The 21,342-nt window shown below is 38.3% G+C and overlaps 1 protein-coding gene and 1 pseudogene across 1 annotated transcript in view; both read left to right on the top strand.

Moving 5' to 3' along the window:
* The window catches only part of LOC134326271 (zinc finger protein 585A-like), a 338,798-nt gene that overhangs the window by 251,675 nt on the left and 65,781 nt on the right, over positions 1-21,342 (top strand). The gene's annotated exons all lie outside the window — the stretch shown is intronic.
* The window catches only part of LOC134326798 (E3 ubiquitin/ISG15 ligase TRIM25-like), a 57,113-nt pseudogene that overhangs the window by 7,601 nt on the left and 28,170 nt on the right, over positions 1-21,342 (top strand).

The following is a 21,342-nucleotide window of genomic DNA, read 5'->3' as shown; positions in this document are numbered from 1 at the left end:
TTCTCCCACTCTTCACACACTGATAGCAACACCGCAGAAGAAATGCTAGCATAGGCTTCCAGTATCCGTAGTTTCAGGTGCTGCACATCTCGTATCTTCACAGCATAGACAATTGCCTTCAGATGACCCCAAAGATAAAAGTCTAAGGGGGTCAGATCGGGAGACCTTGGGGGCCATTCAACTGGCCCACGACGACCAATCCACTAGGAAAGCTGGCACGTTCCCTGAGTTTTTCCAGCAAGATGGTGCACCACCACATTATGGGTGTCAGGTCCGAGCATTCCTAGATGAACAGTTTCCTGGAAAGTGGATTGGTCGTCGTGGGCAAAATGAGTTCAACAGCTGTGAGGGAACGAGCATCCACAGTCAGGGTCGGAGCCGGGGGGGGGGGGGGGGGGGGGGGGGGTATTATTTGTGTTTGAGCAGTATTTGTGTGTTTGCGTAGTATGTGTGTGTTTGAGCAGTATTTGTGTGTTTGAGCAGTATTTGTGTGTTTGAGTAGTATGTGTGTGTTTGAGCAGTATTTGTGTGTTTGAGTAGTATGTGTGTGTTTGAGCAGTATTTGTGTGTTTGAGTAGTATTTGTGTGTTTGAGTAGTGTGTGTGTGTTTGAGCAGTATTTGTGTGTTTGAGCAGTATTTGTGTGTTTGAGTAGTGTGTGTGTGTTTGAGCAGTATTTGTGTGTTTGAGTAGTATGTGTGTGTTTGAGCAGTATTTGTGTGTTTGAGTAGTATGTGTGTGTTTGAGCAGTATTTGTGTGTTTGAGTAGTATGTGTGTGTTTGAGCAGTATTTGTGTGTTTGAGTAGTATGTGTGTGTTTGAGTAGTATTTGTGTGTTTGAGTAGTAGGTGTGTGTTTGAGTAGTATGTGTGTGTTTGAGCAGTATTAGTGTGTTTGAATAGTATGTGTGTGTTTGTGCAGTATTTGTGTGTGTTTGAGTAGTATGTGTGTGTTTGAGCAGTATTTGTGTGTGTTTGAGTAATATTTGTGTTTGAGCAGTATTTGTGTGTTTGAATAGTATGTGTGTGTTTGTGCAGTATTTGTGTGTGTTTGAGTAATATTTGTGCTTATGCGTAGTGTCTATATGTCAGTGTAGTGTTCATGCTTTTGTGTAGCATTTGTTTGTGTTTGAGTAGTAGTTGTGTTGTAGTAGTATTTGTGTGATTGTGTAGTGTCTTTGTGTATGTGTAGGGTTTGTATGAGTTTGTGTAATATATGTGTGTTTGTTTGTGTAGTGTTTGTGTAATGTACAGTATCTTACAAAAGTGAGTACACATTTCTGCAAATATTTGATTTGATCTTTTCATGGGACAACACTATAGAAATGAAACTTGGATGTAACTTGTATAGCAGTATAGATTTACTTCTGAAAATAACTCAACACACAGCCATTAATGTCTAAATAGCTGCAACACATGTGAGTACACCCCACAGTGAACATGTCCAAATTGTGCCCAAAGTGTCAATATTTTGTGTGACCACCATTATTACCTAGCACTGCCTTAACCCTCTTGGACATGGAATTCACCAGAGCTGCACAGGTTGCTACTGGAATCCTCTTCCACTCCTCCATGATGACATCACTGAGCTGGTGGACGTTAGACACCTTGAACTCCTCAACCTTCCACTTGAGGATGCCCCACAGGTGCTCAATTGGATTTAGTCCACAAATTACATTTACTCGCGTTACTATAATTGAGTTTTTTTGTGCACTTGTACTTTTTAAAGTAGATTTTACAGCCAGTAATTTTACTTTTACTTAAGTATGTTTTGTATTAAGAACTGTAATTCTTAAAAAAAAAAGAAAACAATAAAAAACTCGACATCAAACCTGCGCAAATGTAGAGCAGTGGTGGCTAAACTGTTAGATCCATAAACAACTCTATGAATCAGTTCATTTGGTAAAGAGATTCAGATGTATAAACCAATCAGAGCTTCCGAATTCACATTCTAGGTGGAATTTCAATCTCTCTCTTCATTGGTTGTTGTATAAATGACAGTTTAGTGAGCGAATAACCAATGTAAGCTTTTTACCGGGAAAGCCGAGAGAATAAATGATCTACAATAGTTTTTATAAGGTGGGTATGGATTTATATATTCTGGAAACATACAAGATGGTCTTATATAAAGTGGATTATATATTTAATGGAACAACACATGGATATAGATCGGTAAGCAGATAAGTGGTTATTATTTTCTGCTGTTGTGTGATTGATCTGGGTCGCGGTTCTGCTGTTTACGGTACGCTTTCATTTTGCAACGATAGCAAAGCATTATGAAATATTGTGATTTTTTAAGTAAAACGGACAGCATAAATGTGATTGCAAGATTCTGCTGGTTTGTTTTTGATCATGTTCCTATGACGGTGTAAGACCCGTTATATTTTTTATAAGTGCAACCCTAACCCCCCCCCCCCCCCCCCTCCCACACAGGTAAACACCTGACATCCCACCCCCACCACTATGTCTTCCACCAACCCACCAGCCCATGGTGTTTTTTTTTATTTCCAGTTCTAAAAGTTGGCAACCCTAGTTGGCACTATTGACCTGAACCAAGTTAGTTAGCGTCAAGTCCAACTAGTTATAAAATACAGTGATTTATTGAGAATAAACAGAAATAATGCTGTTTTTAATTGATAACAGCAGTTGCAGTCTGTTAGGTGTGTAAAGTGGTTAACGTTTACTCTGAGTACAGTTTAAATTTTAAGAGTTAATTTTTACTTGAGTAGATTTTTAGACTAGTAATTTTACTTGTACTTAAGTAAAAAATCATCAAAGTAATAGTACTTTTACTTGAGTACAATATTTTAGTATTCTTTCCACCTCTGACCTTTACCTTCAGCTTTGTCAGCAAGGCAGTTGTCATCTTGGAGGTTGTATTTGGGGTCATCATTGTGTTAAAAAACTGCCATGCAGCCAAGTTTCCGGAGTGAGGGAAGCATGATCTGTTTCAGAATGTCACAGTACATGTTGGAATTCATGTTTCCCTCAATGAACTGCAGCTCCCCAGTGCCGGTAGCACTCATGCAGCCCAATACCATGATGCTACCACCATGCTTGCCTGTAGGCAAGAGACAGTTGTCTTGGTACTTCTCACCAGGGCGCCGCCACACATTCTGGTCACCATCTGAGCCAAACAAGTTTATCTTGGTCTCGTCAGACCACAGGGCATTCCAGTAATCCATTCGTGGACTGCTTGTCTTCAGCAAACTGTTTGCGGGCTTTCTTGTGCATCAGCTTCCTTCTGGGATGCCGACCATGCAGACCGAGTTGATGCAGTGTGCGGCGTATGGTCTGAGCACTGACAGGCTGACCTCCCGCTTCTTTAACCTCTGCAGCAATGCTGGCAGCACTCATGCGTCTATGTTTTTAAAGCCAACCTCTGGATATGACGCCGAACACGTGGACTCAACTTCTTTGGTCGACCCTGGTGAAGCCTGTTCCAAGTGGAACCTGTCCTGGAAAACCGCTGTATGACCTTGGCCACTGTGCTGTTGCTTAGTTTCAGGGTGTTAGCAATCTTCTTATAGCTTAGGCCATCTTTGTGGAGAGCAACAATTCTATTTCTCACATCCTCAGAGAGTTATTTGCCATGAGGTGCCATGTTGAATATCCAGTGGCCAGTATGAGAGAATTGTACCCAAAACACCAAATTTAACAGCCCTGCTCCCCATTTACACCTGGGACCTTGACACATGACACCAGGGAGGGACAACGACACACTTTGGCACAATGTGGACATGTTCACTGTGAGGTGTACTCACTTATGTTGCAGCTATTTAGACATTAATGGCTGTGTGTTGAGTTATTTTCAGAAGACAGTAAATCTACACTGATATACAAGCTGTACACTGACTACTCTAAGTTATAACCAAGTTTCATTTCTATAGTTTTGTCCAATGAAAAGATATAATCAAATATTTGCAAAAATGTGAGGGGCATACTCACTTTTGTGAGATACTGTATGTGTGTATGTGTAGTGTCTGTGTGATTGCGCAGTGTTTGTGTAATGTGTGTTTGAGTAGTATATGTGTATATATGTAGTGTTTGTGCAGTGTTTGTGTAATGTTTGTGTGTGATTGTGTAGTGTTTGTGTGATTGTGTAGTGTTTGTGTGTATGCGTAGGGTTTGTATGTGTTTGTGTTATTTTTGTGTGATTGTGTAGGGTTTGTATGTGTTTGTGTGATGTAAGTGTGTGTAGTGTTTGTGTGTATGCGTAGGGTTTGTATGTGATTATTTAATGATTGTGTGATTGTGTCTGTGTTTGTGTGTGTTTGTGTAATGTATGTGTGTATGTGTAGTATCTGTGTGATTGTGCAGTGTTTGTGTAATGTTTGTGTTTGAGTTGTATTTGTGTGTATGTGTAGTGTCTGTGTGTATTTGTGTAGTGTTTGTGTGTTAGTGTAGGGTTTGTGTGTGTTTGTGTAATGTATGTTTGTGTGGTGATGTCAAGATTCAAGAGTTTTACTGTCATGTGCACAGAAGAACCAGCAGTTACAATGTACAATGAAATTCTTACTTTGTTCATCCTCCAAACATCAATAAGTATTGTACATAAAACAAAATTAAACTAACACAATAAAAGAATTAGTATAAAACTTTAAAAAAATATATTTAAATTTAAACTATAAAAAAAAACGTTTTATATACAAAGTAATAAAAATAAACTAAGGCAGTTCTGATAAATGTCCTGTAGTGCAGGGAAGGATGTTCCAGAAATTCTTTGTGCAGTTTTTATTACACGCTGGAGTGCCTTCCTGTCCTCTGCAGTGCAGTTTCCGTACCAGACTGTGATGGAGCTGGTAAGGACACTTTCCACTCTACATTTGTAGAAGTTGCTGAGAATTTTGGTTGACATGCCATTTTTTTAGTCTCTTTAGGAAGTACAGTCTCTGTTGTGACTTTTTGATGATGTGGTGTGTGTTGCAGGACCAGGTGAGATCCTCACTGATGTGCACACCCAGGAATTTGAAGGTTTTCACCTTCTCCACTACTGTTCCACCTATATACAGTGGTGTATGTTGTTCTCCTCTCCTCCTGGGGTCCACAATCAGTTCCTTTGTCATGTTGATATTTAATGAAAGATTGTTGTTCTGACACCAGCCCACAAGATCTGCTACCTCCTTTCTGTACGCCGTCTCATCCCCCCCAGTAATAAGACCAATGACGGTGGTGTCATCAGCAAACTTAATAATACTGGTGGTGTTATAAGAGGCCACACAGTTATGTGTGAAGAGCAAGTACAGAAGAGGGCTCAGCACGCAGCCTTGAGGTGTCCCAATGTTTATGGTCTTTGTGCTGGATGTTCGCGTGCCAATCCTGACTGACTGAGATCGGTCAGATAGAAAATCTAGTATCCAGTTACAGCACAGCAGTCTCTGATCTCACGTTGTGTTGTTATCCTGGTTCTCAGCTCATCCAGCTTGTTTTCGAGGGAGCGAACGTTAGCCAGCAACATGTTAGGTAGCGGTGGTCGTGTAGCCCTAGCCTTTAGCCTAGCATGAAGCCCACCTCTCCTGCCACGCTTCCGTTTTGGCCGCTCTGTTCGCCGTCTACGTCGCTCGTCCAATACCGGTGCTGCTGGGCCATGCTGCTCGAATTCGGGTTTGTGTGTGTTTGTGTAATGTATGTGTGTGTTTGTGTAGTGTTTGTGTGATTGTGTAGTGTTTGTGCGTATGCGTATGGTTTGTATGTGTTTGTGTAGTGTTTGGGTAATGTATGTGTGTGTTTGTGTAGTGTTTGTGTGTATGTGTAAGGTTTGTGTGTGTTTGTGTAGTGTTTGTGTAATGCATGTGTGTGTTTATGTAGTCTTTGTGTGTATGCGAAGGTTTTTGTGTGTTTGTGTAGTGTTTGTGTAATGTATGTGTGTGTTTGTGTGATTGGGTAGTGTTTGTGTGATTGTGTAGGGTTTCTATGTGATTGTGTAGTGTTTGTGTGATTGTGTAGTGTTTGTGTAATGTGTGTGTGTTTGTGTGATTGTGTAGTGTTTGTGTGGTTGTGTAAGGTTTCTATGTGATTGTGTAGTGTTTGTGTGATTGTGTAGGGTTTGTATGCATTTTTGTTCTGTTTGTGTAATGTGTTTTTTTGTAGTATTTGTGTATATGTGTAGTTTCTGTGTGTATTTGTGCATTGTGTGTGTAATGTGTGTGTTTGTGTAATGTATGTGTGAGTTTATGTGATTGTGTTTTTGTGTAATGTATGTGTGTTTGTGTATTGTTTGTGTGTATGCGAATGGTTTGTGTGTATGCAAATGGTTTGTGTGTGATTGTGTAGTGTTTGTGTGTATGTGTAGTGTCTGTGTGATTGTGCAGTGTTTGTTTAATGTGTGTGTTTGTGTTGTATTTGTGTGTATGCGTAGGGTTTGTATGTGATTGTGTAGTTTGTGTAATATATGTGTGTGTTTGTGTAATGTATGTGTGTGTTTGTGTACTGTTTGTGTAATGTATGTTTGTGTTTCTTGTCATGTGTAAGGTTTGTGTGTGATTGTGTAGTGTTTGTGTAATGTATGTGTGTGTTTCTTGTCATGTGTAGGGTTTGTGTGTGATTGTATTGTTTGTGTAATGTATGTGTGTTTGTGTAGTGTTTGTGTGATTATGTAGTGTTTGTGTAATGTATGTGTGTGATTGTGGACTGTTTGTGTAGTGTTTGTGTGATTGTGTAGTGTTTGTGTAGTGTTTGTGTGATTGTGTGTATGTGTAGGGTTTGTGTGTTTATGTGATGTATGTGTGTGTTTGTGTAGTGTTTGTGTAATGTATGTGTGTATCTGTGTAGTTTTGTGTTATTGTGTAGTGTTTGTGTGTATGTGTTTGTGTGATTGTGTAGGGTTTGTGTAATGTGTGTGTAATGTATATGTGTGTGATTGTGTAGTATCTGTGTGATTGTGTAGTGTTTGTGTGTAAGTGAGTTTGTGTGATTGTGTATTATTTGTGTAATGTATGTGTTTGTGTGTATGTGTGAGTTTATGTGTTTGTGTCTGTGTGTATGCATGTGATTGTGTCTGTGTGTATGCTTAGGGTTTGTGTGTGATTGTGTAGTGTTTGATTGTGTAGGGTTTTATTGTGTAGGGTTTGTGTGATTGTGTAGGGTTTGTGTGATTGTGTAGTGTTTGATTGTGTAGGGATTGTGTGATTGTGTAGGGTTTGTGTGATTGTGTAGGGTTTGTTTGATTGTAGGGTTTGTATGATTGTGTAGTGTTTGTTTGATTGTGTAGTGATTGTGTGACTGTGTAGGGTTTGTGTGATTGTGTAGGGTTTGTGTGATTGTGTAGGGTTTGTTTGATTGTGTAGGGTGTGTGTGATTGTGTAGGGTTTGTGTAATTGTGTAGGGTTTGTGTGATGGTGTAGGGTTTATTTGATTGTGTAGGGTTTGTGTGATGGTGTAGGGTTTATTTGATTGTGTAGGGTTTGTGTGATGGTGTAGGGTTTATTTGATTGTGTAGGGTTTGTGTGATGGTGTAGGGTTTGTGTGATGGTGTAGGGTTTGTGTGATTGTGTATTGTTTGTGTAGGGTTTGTTCGATTGTGTAGGGTTTGATTGTGTAGGGTTTGTGTGATTGTGTAGTGTTTGCTTGATTGTGTAATGTTTGATTGTGTAGGGTTTGTGTGATTGTGTAGGGTTTGTGTGATTGTGTAGTGTTTGATTGTGTAGGGTTTGTGTGATTGTGTTGGGTTTGTGTGATTGTGTAGTGTTTGATTGTGTAATGTTTGATTGTGTAGGGTTTGTTTGATTTTGTATGGTTTGTGTGATTGTGTAGGGTTTGTTTGATGGTGTAGGGTTTGTGTGATTGTGTAGGGTTTGGTTGATTGTGTAGGGTTTGTGTGATTGTGTAGGGTTTGTTTGATTGTGTAGTGTTTGATTGTGTAGTGTGTGATTGTGTACGGTTTGTGTGATTGTGTAGGGTTTGTGTGATTGTGTAGTGTTTGTGTGATTGTGTAGTTTTTTTTTTGATTGTGTAGTGTTTGATTGTGTAGGGTTTGTGTGATTGTGTAGGGTTTGTGTGATTGTGTAGATTTTGATTGTGTAGGGTTTGTGTGATTGTGTAGGGTTTGTGTGATTGTGTAGAGTTTGTGTGATTGTGTAGGTTTTTTTTTTATTGTGTAGTGTTTGTGTAGGGTTTGTGTGATTGTGTAGGGTTTGTGTGATTGTGTAGTGTGTGATTGTGTAGGGTTTGTGTGATTGTAGGTTTTTTTTTGATTGTGTAGTGTTTGATTGTGTAGGGTTTGTGGGATTGTGTAGGGTTTGTGTGATTGTGTAGATTTTGATCGTGTAGGGTTTGTGTGATTGTGTAGTTTTTGTGTGATTGTGTAGTATTTGATTGTGTAGGGTTTGTGTGATTGTGTAGATTTTGATCGTGTAGTGTTTGATTGTGTAGGGTTTGTGTGATTGTGTAGGGTTTGTGTGATTATGTCGTTTTTGATTGTGTAGTGTTTGATTGTGTAGGGTTTGTTTGATTGTGTAGGGTTTGTGTGGTTGTGTAGGGTTTGTGTGATTATGCAGTGTTTGTGTGATTGTGTAGTGTTTGATTGTGTAGGGTTTGTGTGATCGTGTAGTGTTTGATTGTGTAGGGTTTGTGTGATTGTGTAGGGTTTGTTTGATTGTGTAGGGTTTGTGTGATTGTGTAGGGTTTGTGCAGTGTTTGTGTAGTGTTTGATTGTGTAGGGTTTGTGTGATCGTGTAGTGTTTGATTGTGTAGTGTTTGATTGTGTAGGGTTTGTGTGATTGTGTAGGGTTTGTTTGATTGTGTAGGGTTTGTGTGATTGTGTAGTGTTTGATTGTGTAGTGTTTGATTGTGTAGGGTTTGTGTGATTGTGTAGGGTTTGTTTGATTGTGTAGGGTTTGTGTGATTGTGCAGTGTTTGTGTAGTGTTTGATTGTGTAGGGTTTGTGTGATTGTGTAGGGTTTGTTTGATTGTGTAGGGTTTGTGTGATTGTGTAGGGTTTGTGTGATTGTGTTGGGTTTGATTGTGTAGGGGTTGATTGTGTAGGGTTTGTGTGATTGTGTAGTGTGTGATTGTGTAGGGTTTGTGTGAATGTGTAGGGTTTGTGTGATTGTGTAGGGTTTGTGTGATTGTGCAGTGATTGTGTAGGGTTTGTGTGATTGTGTAGGGTTTGTGTGATTGTGCAGTGATTGTGTAGGGTTTGTGTGATTGTGTAGTGTTTGATTGTGTAGGGTTTGATTGTGTAGGGTTCGTGTGATTGTGTAGGGTTTGTTTGATTGTGTAGGGTTTGTGTGATTGTGTAGGGCTTGTGTGATTGTGTAGGGTTTGTGTGATTGTGTAGGGTTTGATTGTGTAGTGTTTGATTGTGTAGGGTTTGTGTGATGGTGTAGGGTTTGTGTGATGGTGTAGGGTTTGTTTTATTGTGTAGGGTTTGTGTGATTGTGTAGGGTTTGTGTGATTGTGTAGGGTTTGTGTGATTGTGTAGTGTTTGATTGTGTAGGGTTTGTGTGATTGTGTAGTGTGTGATTGTGTAGGGTTTGTGTGATTGTGTAGTGTTTGTGTGATTGTGTGGGGTTTGTGCGATTGTGTAGGGTTTGTGTGATTGTGTAGTGTTTGATTGTGTAGGGTTTGTGTGATTGTGTAGTGTTTGTGTGATTGTGTAGGGTTTGTGTGATTGTGTAGGGTTTGTTTGATTGTGTAGGGTTTGTGTGATTGTGTAGGGTTTGTGTGATTGTGTAGGGTTTGTTTGATTGTGTAGGGTTTGTGTGATTGTGTAGGGTTTGTTTGATTGTGTAGGGTTTGTGTGATTGTGTAGGGTTTGTGTGATTGTGTAGGGTTTGTTTGATTGTGTAGGGTTTGTGTGATTGTGTAGGGTTTGTTTGATTGTGTAGGGTTTGTGTGATTGTGTAGGGTTTGTGTGATTGTGTAGTGTTTGATTGTGTAGGGTTTGTGTGATTTTGTAGTGTTTGTGTGATTGTGTAGGGTTTGTGTGATTGTGTAGTGTTTGTGTGATTGTGTAGGGTTTGTGTGATTGTGTAGGGTTTGTGTAATTGTGTAGGGTTTGTGTGATTGTGTAGGGTTTGTGTAATTGTGTAGGGTTTGTGTGATTGTGTAGGGTTTGTGTAATTGTGTAGGGTTTGTGTGATTGTGTAGGGTTTGTGTGATTGTGTAGGGTTTGTGTAATTGTGTAGGGTTTGTGTGATTGTGTAGGGTTTGTGTGATTGTGTAGTGTTTGATTGTGTAGGGTTTGTGTGATTTTGTAGTGTTTGTGTGATTGTGTAGGGTTTGTGTGATTGTGTAGTGTTTGTGTGATTGTGTAGGGTTTGTGTGATTGTGTAGGGTTTGTGTAATTGTGTAGTGTGTGATTGTGTAGTGTTTGTGTGATTGTGTAGGGTTTGTGTGATTGTGTAGGTTTTGTGTGATTGTGTAGGGTTTGTGTGATTGTGTAGTGTTTGATTGTGTAGGGTTTGTGTGATTGTGTAGGGTTTGTGTGATTGTGTAGTGTTTGATTGTGTAGGGTTTGTGTGATTGTGTAGTGTTTGTGTGATTGTGTAGGGTTTGTGTGATTGTGTAGTGTTTGTGTGATTGTGTAGGGTTTGTGTGATTGTGTAGGGTTTGTATGCATTTTTGTAGTGTTTTTTTAATGTGTATGTGTGTTTGTGTAGTATTTGTGTGTATGTGTAATGTGTGTTTGTGTATTTTGTGTGTGTGGTGTTTGTGTAATGTGTGTGTTTGTGTAGTGTTTGTGTAATGTGTGTGTGATTGTGTGTATGTGTAGGGTTTGTGTGTGTTTGGATTGTGTGTTGCTATGTATAATTACACACACACACACACACACACTGACACTGTACACACACTCTCTCTCTCTTCTATGTTAATTGGTTTATTTTGTGTTTCCTCTCCAGATGTTTGTCGGTTCACACTGGATCCAAACACAGTAAATAAAAACCTCCATCTGTCTGAGGAGAACAAAGTGGTGACCTGCAGTAGAACATTACAGTCATATCCTGATCATCCAGATAGATTTGATGTTTACCCTCAGGTTGTGTGTAGAGAGAGTGTGAGTGGACGCTGTTACTGGGAGGTTGAGTGGAGTGGGAATGTTGGGGTTTTTATAGCAGTGTCATATAAAAGCATCAGCAGGAAGGGACGTGGTGGTGAGTGTGGGTTTGGACGGAATGATCAGTGCTGGAGTTTGTTCTGTTCTCCATCCAGATTTTCATTCTTGCACGACAACAAAGAGACGAAAATTTAACAAATTAAATGTAAAATTTACATGAAAGTGCAACATTAAACTGTTTTGGTGTTTTTAGAAGCTGTGAGTCTGTAAGAAAAATCTTATTATACAAATGATCATTTTCCTTTTGAACCACAGGTTGGTTATTTCAGCAGTAGCGAGCGCTTATGAGCAGTCGTTTGGTGTTTCTAGGCTGTTTAGTACATTAAGCCACATGAGGTGTTTTAGAGTCTCCTGGAGAAGCAGATTCTTACCTGATTTCTCCTGAGCTGTAAAACACAAGTTTAAAAGTGAAACCAGCACATGGTGAGGAATAATACAGCAGAACTTAGATACATGTGGATGGTTTCAGAGGGGATTTGATTCTTTCACAGAAATAGTTTTTTGTATTGTGGTACGTTTGTTCAGCCTTCATCAGTTTATCTCTGCTCATTCAGCCTTCAGCAGTTTAGACCCGCCCACTTATCCACCAATTTGCCCCCACAGTGACCATGTATAGAGAGAGAGATTTATACAAATTACTTTTTAAAAAACTATTTTTGTACAGGAAACAAATATAACAGTAACATAAAAAATTTAAGTGCAAATCATTCTTAATTAAATTGCATAATGCTTTTCTACAACACCATGTTTTTAAATGTTTTAAAGTCATGCATCAGTTTATAAAAAACAATAATGTATCAATATTTTACACTTAACCAGAGTATAAAATAAAACTACTGCATCATGTCCCGTTTTTTTTTCAGTCTTGTTTTTCCTGCTGCTATAAATGCTCATTTTGGTTTGATCTACAATAAAATTCAGTATAATCAGTAAAATCTGTATGATATGGTAATATGAGATCTTGTAACCATGTTGAAAAAAAGTATTACCATATCATATTACTTTTTTACAATTTTCCAAAAGTACCACAAAAGGGCAACATCACAAATAATTCAAATCAAATTATCAAATGCCACTTCTTGTTATTTTAAGACATTTTACTGTAGAAATATGGAGTAATGGGATGGCAAAACTACATAAAGTGAAATGTACAGTATAAATGTCTGAGCCTCATAAAGTCAGTAGAAAAGTCAGTGTAGCCCCTTGAATAGATAATTTGTAAATAAATAATAAGTTTTATAAGTTATTACTAAGCTTAAATATGATAAACTAAATATGATAATTATTTAGCAGTTTGGTAATTTTGTTTTTGATAAAGTTTTAAAACTTGTTTAAAGTTAGATTGGAGAGTATTACTTTCCATGTGTTCCTTACAACTTATTTTTACCTTTTGTTTGTCAATCACCTCATTTGTTTGTCAATCATTGTCTTATTTGATTGGACGGGTTAATGTTCAGCCTGAGAGAGCTTTTTTGGGATTGGTTCAGAGTGAGGAGGCGGGGGTGAGGGGAGGAGCGGCTGTGTGCGCACGGGAGAACGGGAACGAGACGGTAAAGATAGGATTATTCCGAGATTTTCGGAATTCAAGTGAAACACCAGTCCTAGGTGTTCGGTTAGATTACTAATTTAAATTGCTGGTTTGTATCTGCCAAAAGTTGTCAGTTCGATAACTTTTTAAGCAGTGCAGTATGTTTCTACAGTATATATGTCCTCGAGTATCCTAGCCTTTCAATCAGTGAGCTAGTGTGTTTAAGTATAGCCCGATTGACATAAAGACGGCTACACTGTTAGGAACTGTTGTCATGGCCGCGTGAAGACATCTACACACCTGTTTCACCAATGCCTGAGAGTGGAACTTTCATCTGTGGGAGTTCCTCTGCGGATCGTTCTGCAGGTTGGGACGTTCAGGCGTGTGTAAAGTATCCCTTTCATTCATCTGAGACGTGTAAGGGATAGTGGCATTCTTTTATTTATTTTTGTTTGCTTTAAGGAGTGAAGCGGCCTGTGCTGTATTGTTTTAAGGCCACAACGCACTCAAGCAACGTAACAGGCCTGCAACGGGTTTAACAACTTTATATGGGTTTATTGCTGGCATTGGTATGACGCATGCATGCTAGTAATATAGTACCCAAAAGGGAACTGTATATTTTATTTGACTTATTTTAGGAATAACTCTTGAGTGTTTTAAGTGTATTGCACTGTATAATTTCTAAGTAAAGGTATATTTAATTTATTTGTTTATTTAAAGTAACAGTATTCAATGACTATGTTTTATAACTGTTTCTATAACATTTCTTTGTGTTACTGAATAAACCTTAAAAGGTGATTGAAAATATCTAAAACCTCATTTTGGAGTTAAAACAAATCCAGAGAGGATACAAAAGAGAAGCCCAAGGTTCACTTCCTACCAGATCTGAAGATGTGGTGTGTGATTACTGTACAGAGAGAAAATCCAAAGCAGTAAAATCCTGTCTGGCGTGTTTGGCCTCTTTCTGTGAAACACACCTTCAGCCTCATTATCGAATTCCTGCTTATAAGAATCACAAGCTGGTTGAATCCTCCAGGCGACTCCAGGAGCAGGTCTGCTCTCAGCATAATAAACTGCTGGAGGTTTACTGTCGAACTGATCAGCAGTGTATCTGTGTGTTGTGTACCATGGATGATCATAATGGACATATTACAATATCAGCTGCAGCAGAAAGAACTGAGAAACAGGTAAAATATTATACAGCTCTCTTTAACAAGTAACAACTCATTAGCATTTACTCTGACGTTGTTTATGTGGTGCTTGTACACAATACAAGTAAATTCTGAATTGTTATTCTGTGTAGAAGCAGCTGCTGGAGATCCAGAGAAAATTCCAGGAGAAAATCCAGAATAGAGAGAAGGAACTTTGTGAGCTGATAAACGCTGTGGAGTCTCACAAGGTAAGTTTTATAAACAAAAAGCTCTCAGGATCAGTCCGACTCTCCTCCGTTAAACCAATTTCCATTTAAAATGAGATATTTTATATCTCAGGTAACTTTGCAAGTAATGGAGCATTTTTGTTCATGAATTAAAAAAAATTCTTGAAATTCTGTGTGGTTAGTTCATGATTGATGCTGTACAGCAATCCTGAGGTTGTGATAAGGGTGATCAGATTAGGAATTTGACTGAGCCACCCAAGAAGATTAATTTACTTCATATAAACCAGTCCATTGTCACTAAATTGAATCCCAGTTTTGGCCAAGCTGCTGTTTCCTGATTTCTGTAACAGTATGCTACCACCAGCACATTTTACAGTATGGTGTTTTTAGGTTTCATTACGTTTAATTCACACATATAATTTTGAATTAAGGACATACAGGAGCAGGTGTGTTGTATCGAAAATCTGTGAGGAAATATAACATGCTGATAAATGCAGTAAAAACTAAAGTGATGATGAACACTGAAGAAGTGCTGGAGTTTAAGGTAGAAGGTAGAAGACTGAAACTCTTTCTTATATTTGGAAGTAAAGTATCAAATACTGCATGATGTGGACATGATGGTAAAATTTTCAAGGGTATGAAAAATCAAGCCATTTAGCACCATCACCAAGCAATGAGTAATGAAAGTCTTAGTCTGGCCAGTAGCTACATATAAATGTAAAGAATGGACAAATATCTGAGTGAGAAACATTTCCTCTTTCTAAATCTTTGCACAGTGTTCTGCTCAGACAGCAGTGGAGAACATTGAGAGGATCTGTACTGAACTAATCAACTCAATTAACAGAAGATGCTCTGAGCTAAAAGATCTGATCAGAGATCGAGAGACAGCAGAAGTAAGTCAAGCTGAAAAAGTCCTGAAGCAGGTGGAGCAGGAGATTGTAGAGCTGAAGAGGAAAGATGCTGAACTTGTACAGCTTTCACACACAGAGGATCCCGTCCATTTCCTCCAGGTAACAGAACTAAAAACTACAGTGGTGGAAATGTGGGTGATTTTATTATTAGATGTGTGCTTATACAGATGGCAGCAAAATAAAGGTAGGGGATGTGAAAAACGTAAATTTTAGAGATTATTATATAATTTTATTATTGCTGCACCAGTCCGAGTAATAAAATATGTTCAGAATGTGAAAAAACGTGATGACAGTAGCGTTAAAAAGATACGAAATAGTAAGAACTCACATGATATCAGATAATAAGAGATTAGATTGAACATTGATGGTGGTCTCTGGTGGACAGGTAGGTAAATAACAGGGCTGAGTTTTTTGGTGGACAGCCCTGAGAAGGAAGTGAATGCAGTTCTATTAAAACTGTGTACAGTTGAGACCTAATATTCTGTTGATCTTCTGTTGAAGTCTTTTGACTTGGCTGTTGATGAGGGATCAAATTGTAGGTGCTGCTGTGCATTTGTTCTAATGATTACAAAACTAAATGAAGTAAATAACAGTTTAAGGCCAACAAATTTAGACCTCTACAATCACACAGATGTGCAAGCCGTCCTGACTTTTCTCAATTGAAAACAAATCAAAATAGCGGCAACTCTTTTAAAGTCTTATTTAAAGGAACAAGTTTGAGCTTGTTTAACACAATATATACATAGTCCACCATACGAACGAGGGCAAACAGAAAACACAATAAAGATCATGTTCAATATTTAGGTAATGGTGGCCTGTAGTGGACAGGTAGTGAAATAACAGGGCTGGTGTTGCTTGATAAAGAATGTTGTGTTTAAACTGTAGGATTATTTAATAATTCATTTTTAGAGTCGTTGCTCATAACAGCTGGTCTGTACCTTAATGCTTGTTTTATACCCAAACATGGATTATCTGTTTAAGATGTTTTTGGAACATTTTACAATCCTCACAGTAGTCTAGAATTGTCCTTGTACCAACTATTTTCAACAGTTTTACAGGCACAAGTTTATTAGTTGAATCATTTGTGATTCATCATCATCTTGTTGTTTCTCTGTGAACATTATCTGTCTGGATGTAGAATTTTCAGTCTCTCTCGGCTCCTGCTGGATCTGCAGAATCAGCCGCCATCACAATCAGTCCTTTCCTCTCATTTGATGATGTTACAAAGTCTGTATCTCAGCTGAGAGAGAAAGTAGAAGAATTCTGGAAAGAGCAGTGTGAGAAGATACCAGATGAAGGTGAGTTCAAGCCCTCAGTGTTCCATTGTCTCCAAAATGCTTTGGTACTCAAACATGAAACAAAACAATCAAATCCACAAACATGAACATTTTACATCTCACAACCTCATTCATTTAATCATTAACCCAGTACTGGTCATGGTTACAGTGAGTCCAGGGTTGAATGAAATACACTTGGTCAGTTATTCAGAATTAAGGTCACTTTAGACAAACACTGGGAGAACATGTCAAATATTTATTAACTGTGATTAGTGATTGTACTGTTACTCTTTCTGCAGTGAAGAAAGTCCGGATTACTTCACCTCCTGAACCTGAAATCAAAGAAGATTTTCTACAATGTAAGTTTCTCACGAGCACGCAAACATACACAGTGCAGTGAAAAAGTATTTGCACCCCCCCAGTTATCTGTATTTTTACATATTTGTCACACTTCAGAGGTCATTAAGTTAAAACAAGTAAAATAATCATTTAAACTGCTGTCTGTATATTTTTGATCCAGGAGATTTTATGAGTTTTAATCTTTCAGTCACACACTGAAACACACATACACACACACACACACACACACGCTAACATACACCAACGCACATTTACACAGACACCCACTCACACACATGCTTACACACTCACACACATTCACACTTACACATACACATTAACAGACACACACACTCATACATGCGCACACACTGAAATACCCACACAGTTAAACACACAATTCAAAGAGCTTTATTAGCATGACTGTGTGTTTGTTTGTTGTTGAATTGTGTGTTGCTGGTGGATGTCTGTGTCCTGTTTGTTTGTGTGTGTGTATCATTTGTGTGTTTGTATAGTATTTGTGTGTATGTGTAGTGTCTGTGTGTATTCACACACACACATACACACACACACTGTACACACAGTACACACACACACTCTTTCTCTCTTCTATGTTAATTGGTTTATTTTGTGTTTCCTCTCCAGATGTTTGTCGGTTCACACTGGATCCAAACACAGTAAATAAAAACCTCTGTCTCTCCGAGAAGAACAAAGTGGTGACCTGGAGTAGAACAGAACAGTCGTATCCTGATCATCCAGATAGGTTTGATTGTTGGCCTCAGGTTGTGTGTAGAGAGAGTGTGAGTGGACGCTGTTACTGGGAGGTTGAGCTGAGTGGGAATGATGGGGTTTGTATAGCAGTGTCATATAAAAGCATCAGCAGGAAGGGACATGGTGATGAGTGTGTGTTTGGATGTAATGATCAGTCCTGGAGTTTGTTATGTTCTCCATCCAGTTTTTCATTTTTGCACAATAACAAAAGAACTGAATATCCCATAATGGCAAGTTCCTCTAGAATAGGAGTGTATGTGGATTATGAAGCAGGAACTCTGTCCTTTTACAGCGTCTCTGATACAATGAAGCTCCTCCACAGAATTCAGACCACGTTCACTCAGCCCCTCTACCCGGGGTTTTGGGTTTCTTTAGGATCAAAAGTGAAACTGTCAGATTTAGCAAATTAAATGTAAAATGTACATGAAAGTGTAACATTAAGTGCTGTGAGAAAGTATTTACCCCCTTTCTTGATTTCTTCTTTTCTTGAATATTTATCATCTAAATGGATTCATATATTAAAACTAAATTAAATAAAAGACAAACTGAATATTTAAAAACATAAAAGAGAAAATTTGTGTACATTACAAAATGGTAAATATCATTTTCACCTTAAAATTCTTTCTTCCCAAGTCTGTTATATAAAAAATCTTATTATAAAAATGATTTCTTTTGAACCACAGGTTGGTCATTTCAGCAGTAGCGAGCGCTTATGAGCAGTAATAACTGAGAGACGATTGGTGTTCCTAGGCTGTTCAGTACATTAAGCCACATGAGGTGTTTTAAAGTGTCCTGGAGAAGCTGATTCTCACCTGATTTCTCCAGTTTAAAAGTGAAACCAGCACATGGTGAGGAATAATACAGCAGAACTTAGATACGTGTGGATGGTTTCAGAGAAAATGAAAATGTACCTGAAGGTAAAGTTACAACCTACAGTGGGGGAAATAAATTTAATCCCCTGCTGATTTTGTAAGTTTACCCCCTTACAAAGACTTGAACAGTCTATAATTTTTATGGAAGGTTTATTTTAACAATGAGAGACATACAACAAAAAATCCAGAAAAAAAACATTAAATAAAAGTTATAAATTAATTTGTATTTAATTAAGGGAAATAAGTATTTGATCCCCTACCAACCAGCAAGAATTCTGACCCCCACAGACCGGTTATGTGCACAAAAGGCACACAAATTAGTCCTGTCCCTGTATAAAAGACTCCTGCCACAGAATCAGTTTCTTCCGTTCAAATCTCTCGACCACCATGGGCAAGACCAAAGAGCTATCAAAGGACGTCAGGGACAAGATTGTAGACCTGCACAAGGCTGGAATGGGCTACAAGACCATCAGCAAGAAGCTTGGTGAGAAAGAGACCACTGTTGGCACGATAATTCGAAAATGGAAGAAATACAAGATCACAGTCAATCGCCCTCGCTCAAAGCTCCCTTGAGATCATTGACAAGCTCCTCCCGTGTAATTCTGGGCTGACCTCACCTTTCTCAGAATCATTCTTACCCCACCAGGTGAGATCTTGCATGGAGCTCCAGAGCAAGGGTGATTGACTGTGATCTTGTATTTCTTCCATTTTCAAATAATCGCACCAACAGTGGTCTCTTTCTCACCAAGCTTCTTGCTGATGGTCTTGTAGCCCATTCCAGCCTTGTGCAGGTCTACAATCTTGTCCCTGACGTCCTTTGATAGCTCTTAGGTCTTGCCCATTGTGGTCGAGAGATTTGAACGGAAGAAACTGATTCTGTGGCAGGAGTCTTTTATACAGGGACAGGACTAATTTGTGTGCCTTTTGTTTTTGTTTTTGCCTTTTTGTTGATATTCTGTCTCTCTCTGTTAAAATAACCCTTCCATAAAAATTATAGACTCTTCAAGTCTTTGTAAGGGGGTAAACTTACAAAATCAGCAGGGGATCAAATACTTATTTCCCCCACTGTATATGTAGATCTAAAAAGTTGGAAATTCAAAACTTCTCTGAACAAATATCAATAAAATCTATGTGTTTTTAAAAATTACTTTTATAGTTTCAATCTCTCGTAGGCAGTGCTTGGATGGGATGGGGGTCGAGATGGGTGAACACTGTCCCCCTAGATTTTCTCTCTGCACCCCAAGCACAAAGCAGGCGAATGCTATTTTTCTTTAACCTGTGTCATTGTGAATCAATCCCCCCAAAAGCCTTTTCCTTGTTCAGGGTAAAGTTTTTACTTGATTTATTTCAGGCTGCCTCTGTATAATGGTAATAATAAATGTGTATATTGATACTTTATTGATACAGTATACTGTTTTTACTCCATATTTGTATATAGCCGTGCCCCTGTATATTCCTCCTTTACTGTTTTTTTCTATATTCTATGGTTGTGCAATATGTGTAGAGTTCTGTGTTTTGCTGCTGTAACGAAACAATTTTCATCGGGATTAATAAAGTTCTATCTTATCTATCTATATCATATTATTATTATTTAACAATTCTCCAAAAGTGCCACATGAGGGCGACATCACAAAATTATTCGGAAGTTAAGAACTAAAGCTTTGTAACCCTAATTAAACACATTTAATTCAATCAACACAAACAACTGTCCAATCAGTTTTACCTTTTATTCTTAAACAGAAATAATTTTGCATAATAAAAAAATAACATATTACAGAAATTACAGCTGAAGTACAATTTCAGGTGCTGAAACTTCAGTGTACAACTGAACAGTAGCAAATATTTAAATATTGTAAATATGTATTGTAGTTTGTACTCTTTTTTTGTTTTAAACAAAAGCATAAAAAAACATCAAAAGCCTCTTCATCATTTACACATACCTTATATCCACACTCATTGTCCATTTTATCAGTTCTACAATTACTGACTGTAGTCCATCTGTTTCTCTGTATACTTTGTTAGCCCCCTTTCAGCCTGTTTTTCAATGATCATGAAGTCCACAGAGCAGGTATTATTTAGGTGGTGGATCATTCTTAGCACTGCAGTGACACTGACATGGTGGTGGTGTGTTGTGCTGGTATGAGTGGATCAGACACAGCAGCGCTGCTGGAGTTTTTAAATACCGTGTCCACTCACTGTCCACTCTATTAGACACTCCTACCTAGTTGGTCCACCTTGTAGCTGTAAAGTCAGAGACGATCTGTTGCTGCTGTTTGAGTTTTTCAGCTTCTAGACCTTCATCAGTGGTCACAGGATGCTGCCCATGGGGCGCTGTTAGCTGGATATACTTTTGGTTGGTGGATTATCCACTCATACCAGCAGATAAAATGGACAGTGAGTGTAGAAACAAGGAGGTGGTTTTAATGTTATAGCTGATCAGTGTATCTATCTATCTATCTATCTATCTATCTATCTATCTATCTATCTATCTATCTATCTATCTATCTATATATTATATATTAATACCTCATTATTGCTGGCTTGAAATCTGTGATGACTTTATTCTGCTGTAATAAACTTAAGAATCAAAAGAATCAAAGTTCCTTCTCGGATTTGCAACACATGTATTTTGGAGAAAACGTAAAATCTGTAACATCAAAATGGTCTAACATGTAACATTTGATAATTAATAAAAGATAAACTTATTAATATATTAACAAACAGAACACAAATTACGCATAATCAAGCTATTTAATGACTTACTGCAAACACTTTGTGATGTAGTAGTAAAATAAAAGATGATCTACTTTGTTTCTAATGGTTTGTATTACTTCTGGATCTTTGTAAATCCGCTCAATATGTACGTCCTCCTGAGCACACACAACAAAATCACACCATTCTAAACCTGTCAGGAGGATCTGTCCCTGAACTTGCCAATAGTGCCTGTGCTGTCTGTAAAGTTTCAAACAATCGCCTGACATTTTCAGATAGGGACAGTCCATACAGCTCTGAACATCAGGGCATGTGACTTCCAAGAGACCAAATGGTGGCTTCTCAGAGGGGATCATAGATTCTTCCATCAGGAGAACAACCCAGCCATGGAGCGTCAGGGTGAATGACAAACCCAGACGGTGAGTAGTTCACCTTTTTCAGGCTGCAGTACTCTCTAATTGCAACTGGCTCCATTTCTATTCCTCTCTTCATCTGCTCGG

The sequence above is a fragment of the Trichomycterus rosablanca genome, chromosome 14 (assembly GCF_030014385.1).
Source record: "Trichomycterus rosablanca isolate fTriRos1 chromosome 14, fTriRos1.hap1, whole genome shotgun sequence".
Lineage (NCBI taxonomy): Eukaryota > Metazoa > Chordata > Actinopteri > Siluriformes > Trichomycteridae > Trichomycterus > Trichomycterus rosablanca.
The sequence above is the reverse complement of the archived record's forward strand: the minus strand, read 5'-3'. Positions and strand labels throughout refer to the sequence as shown.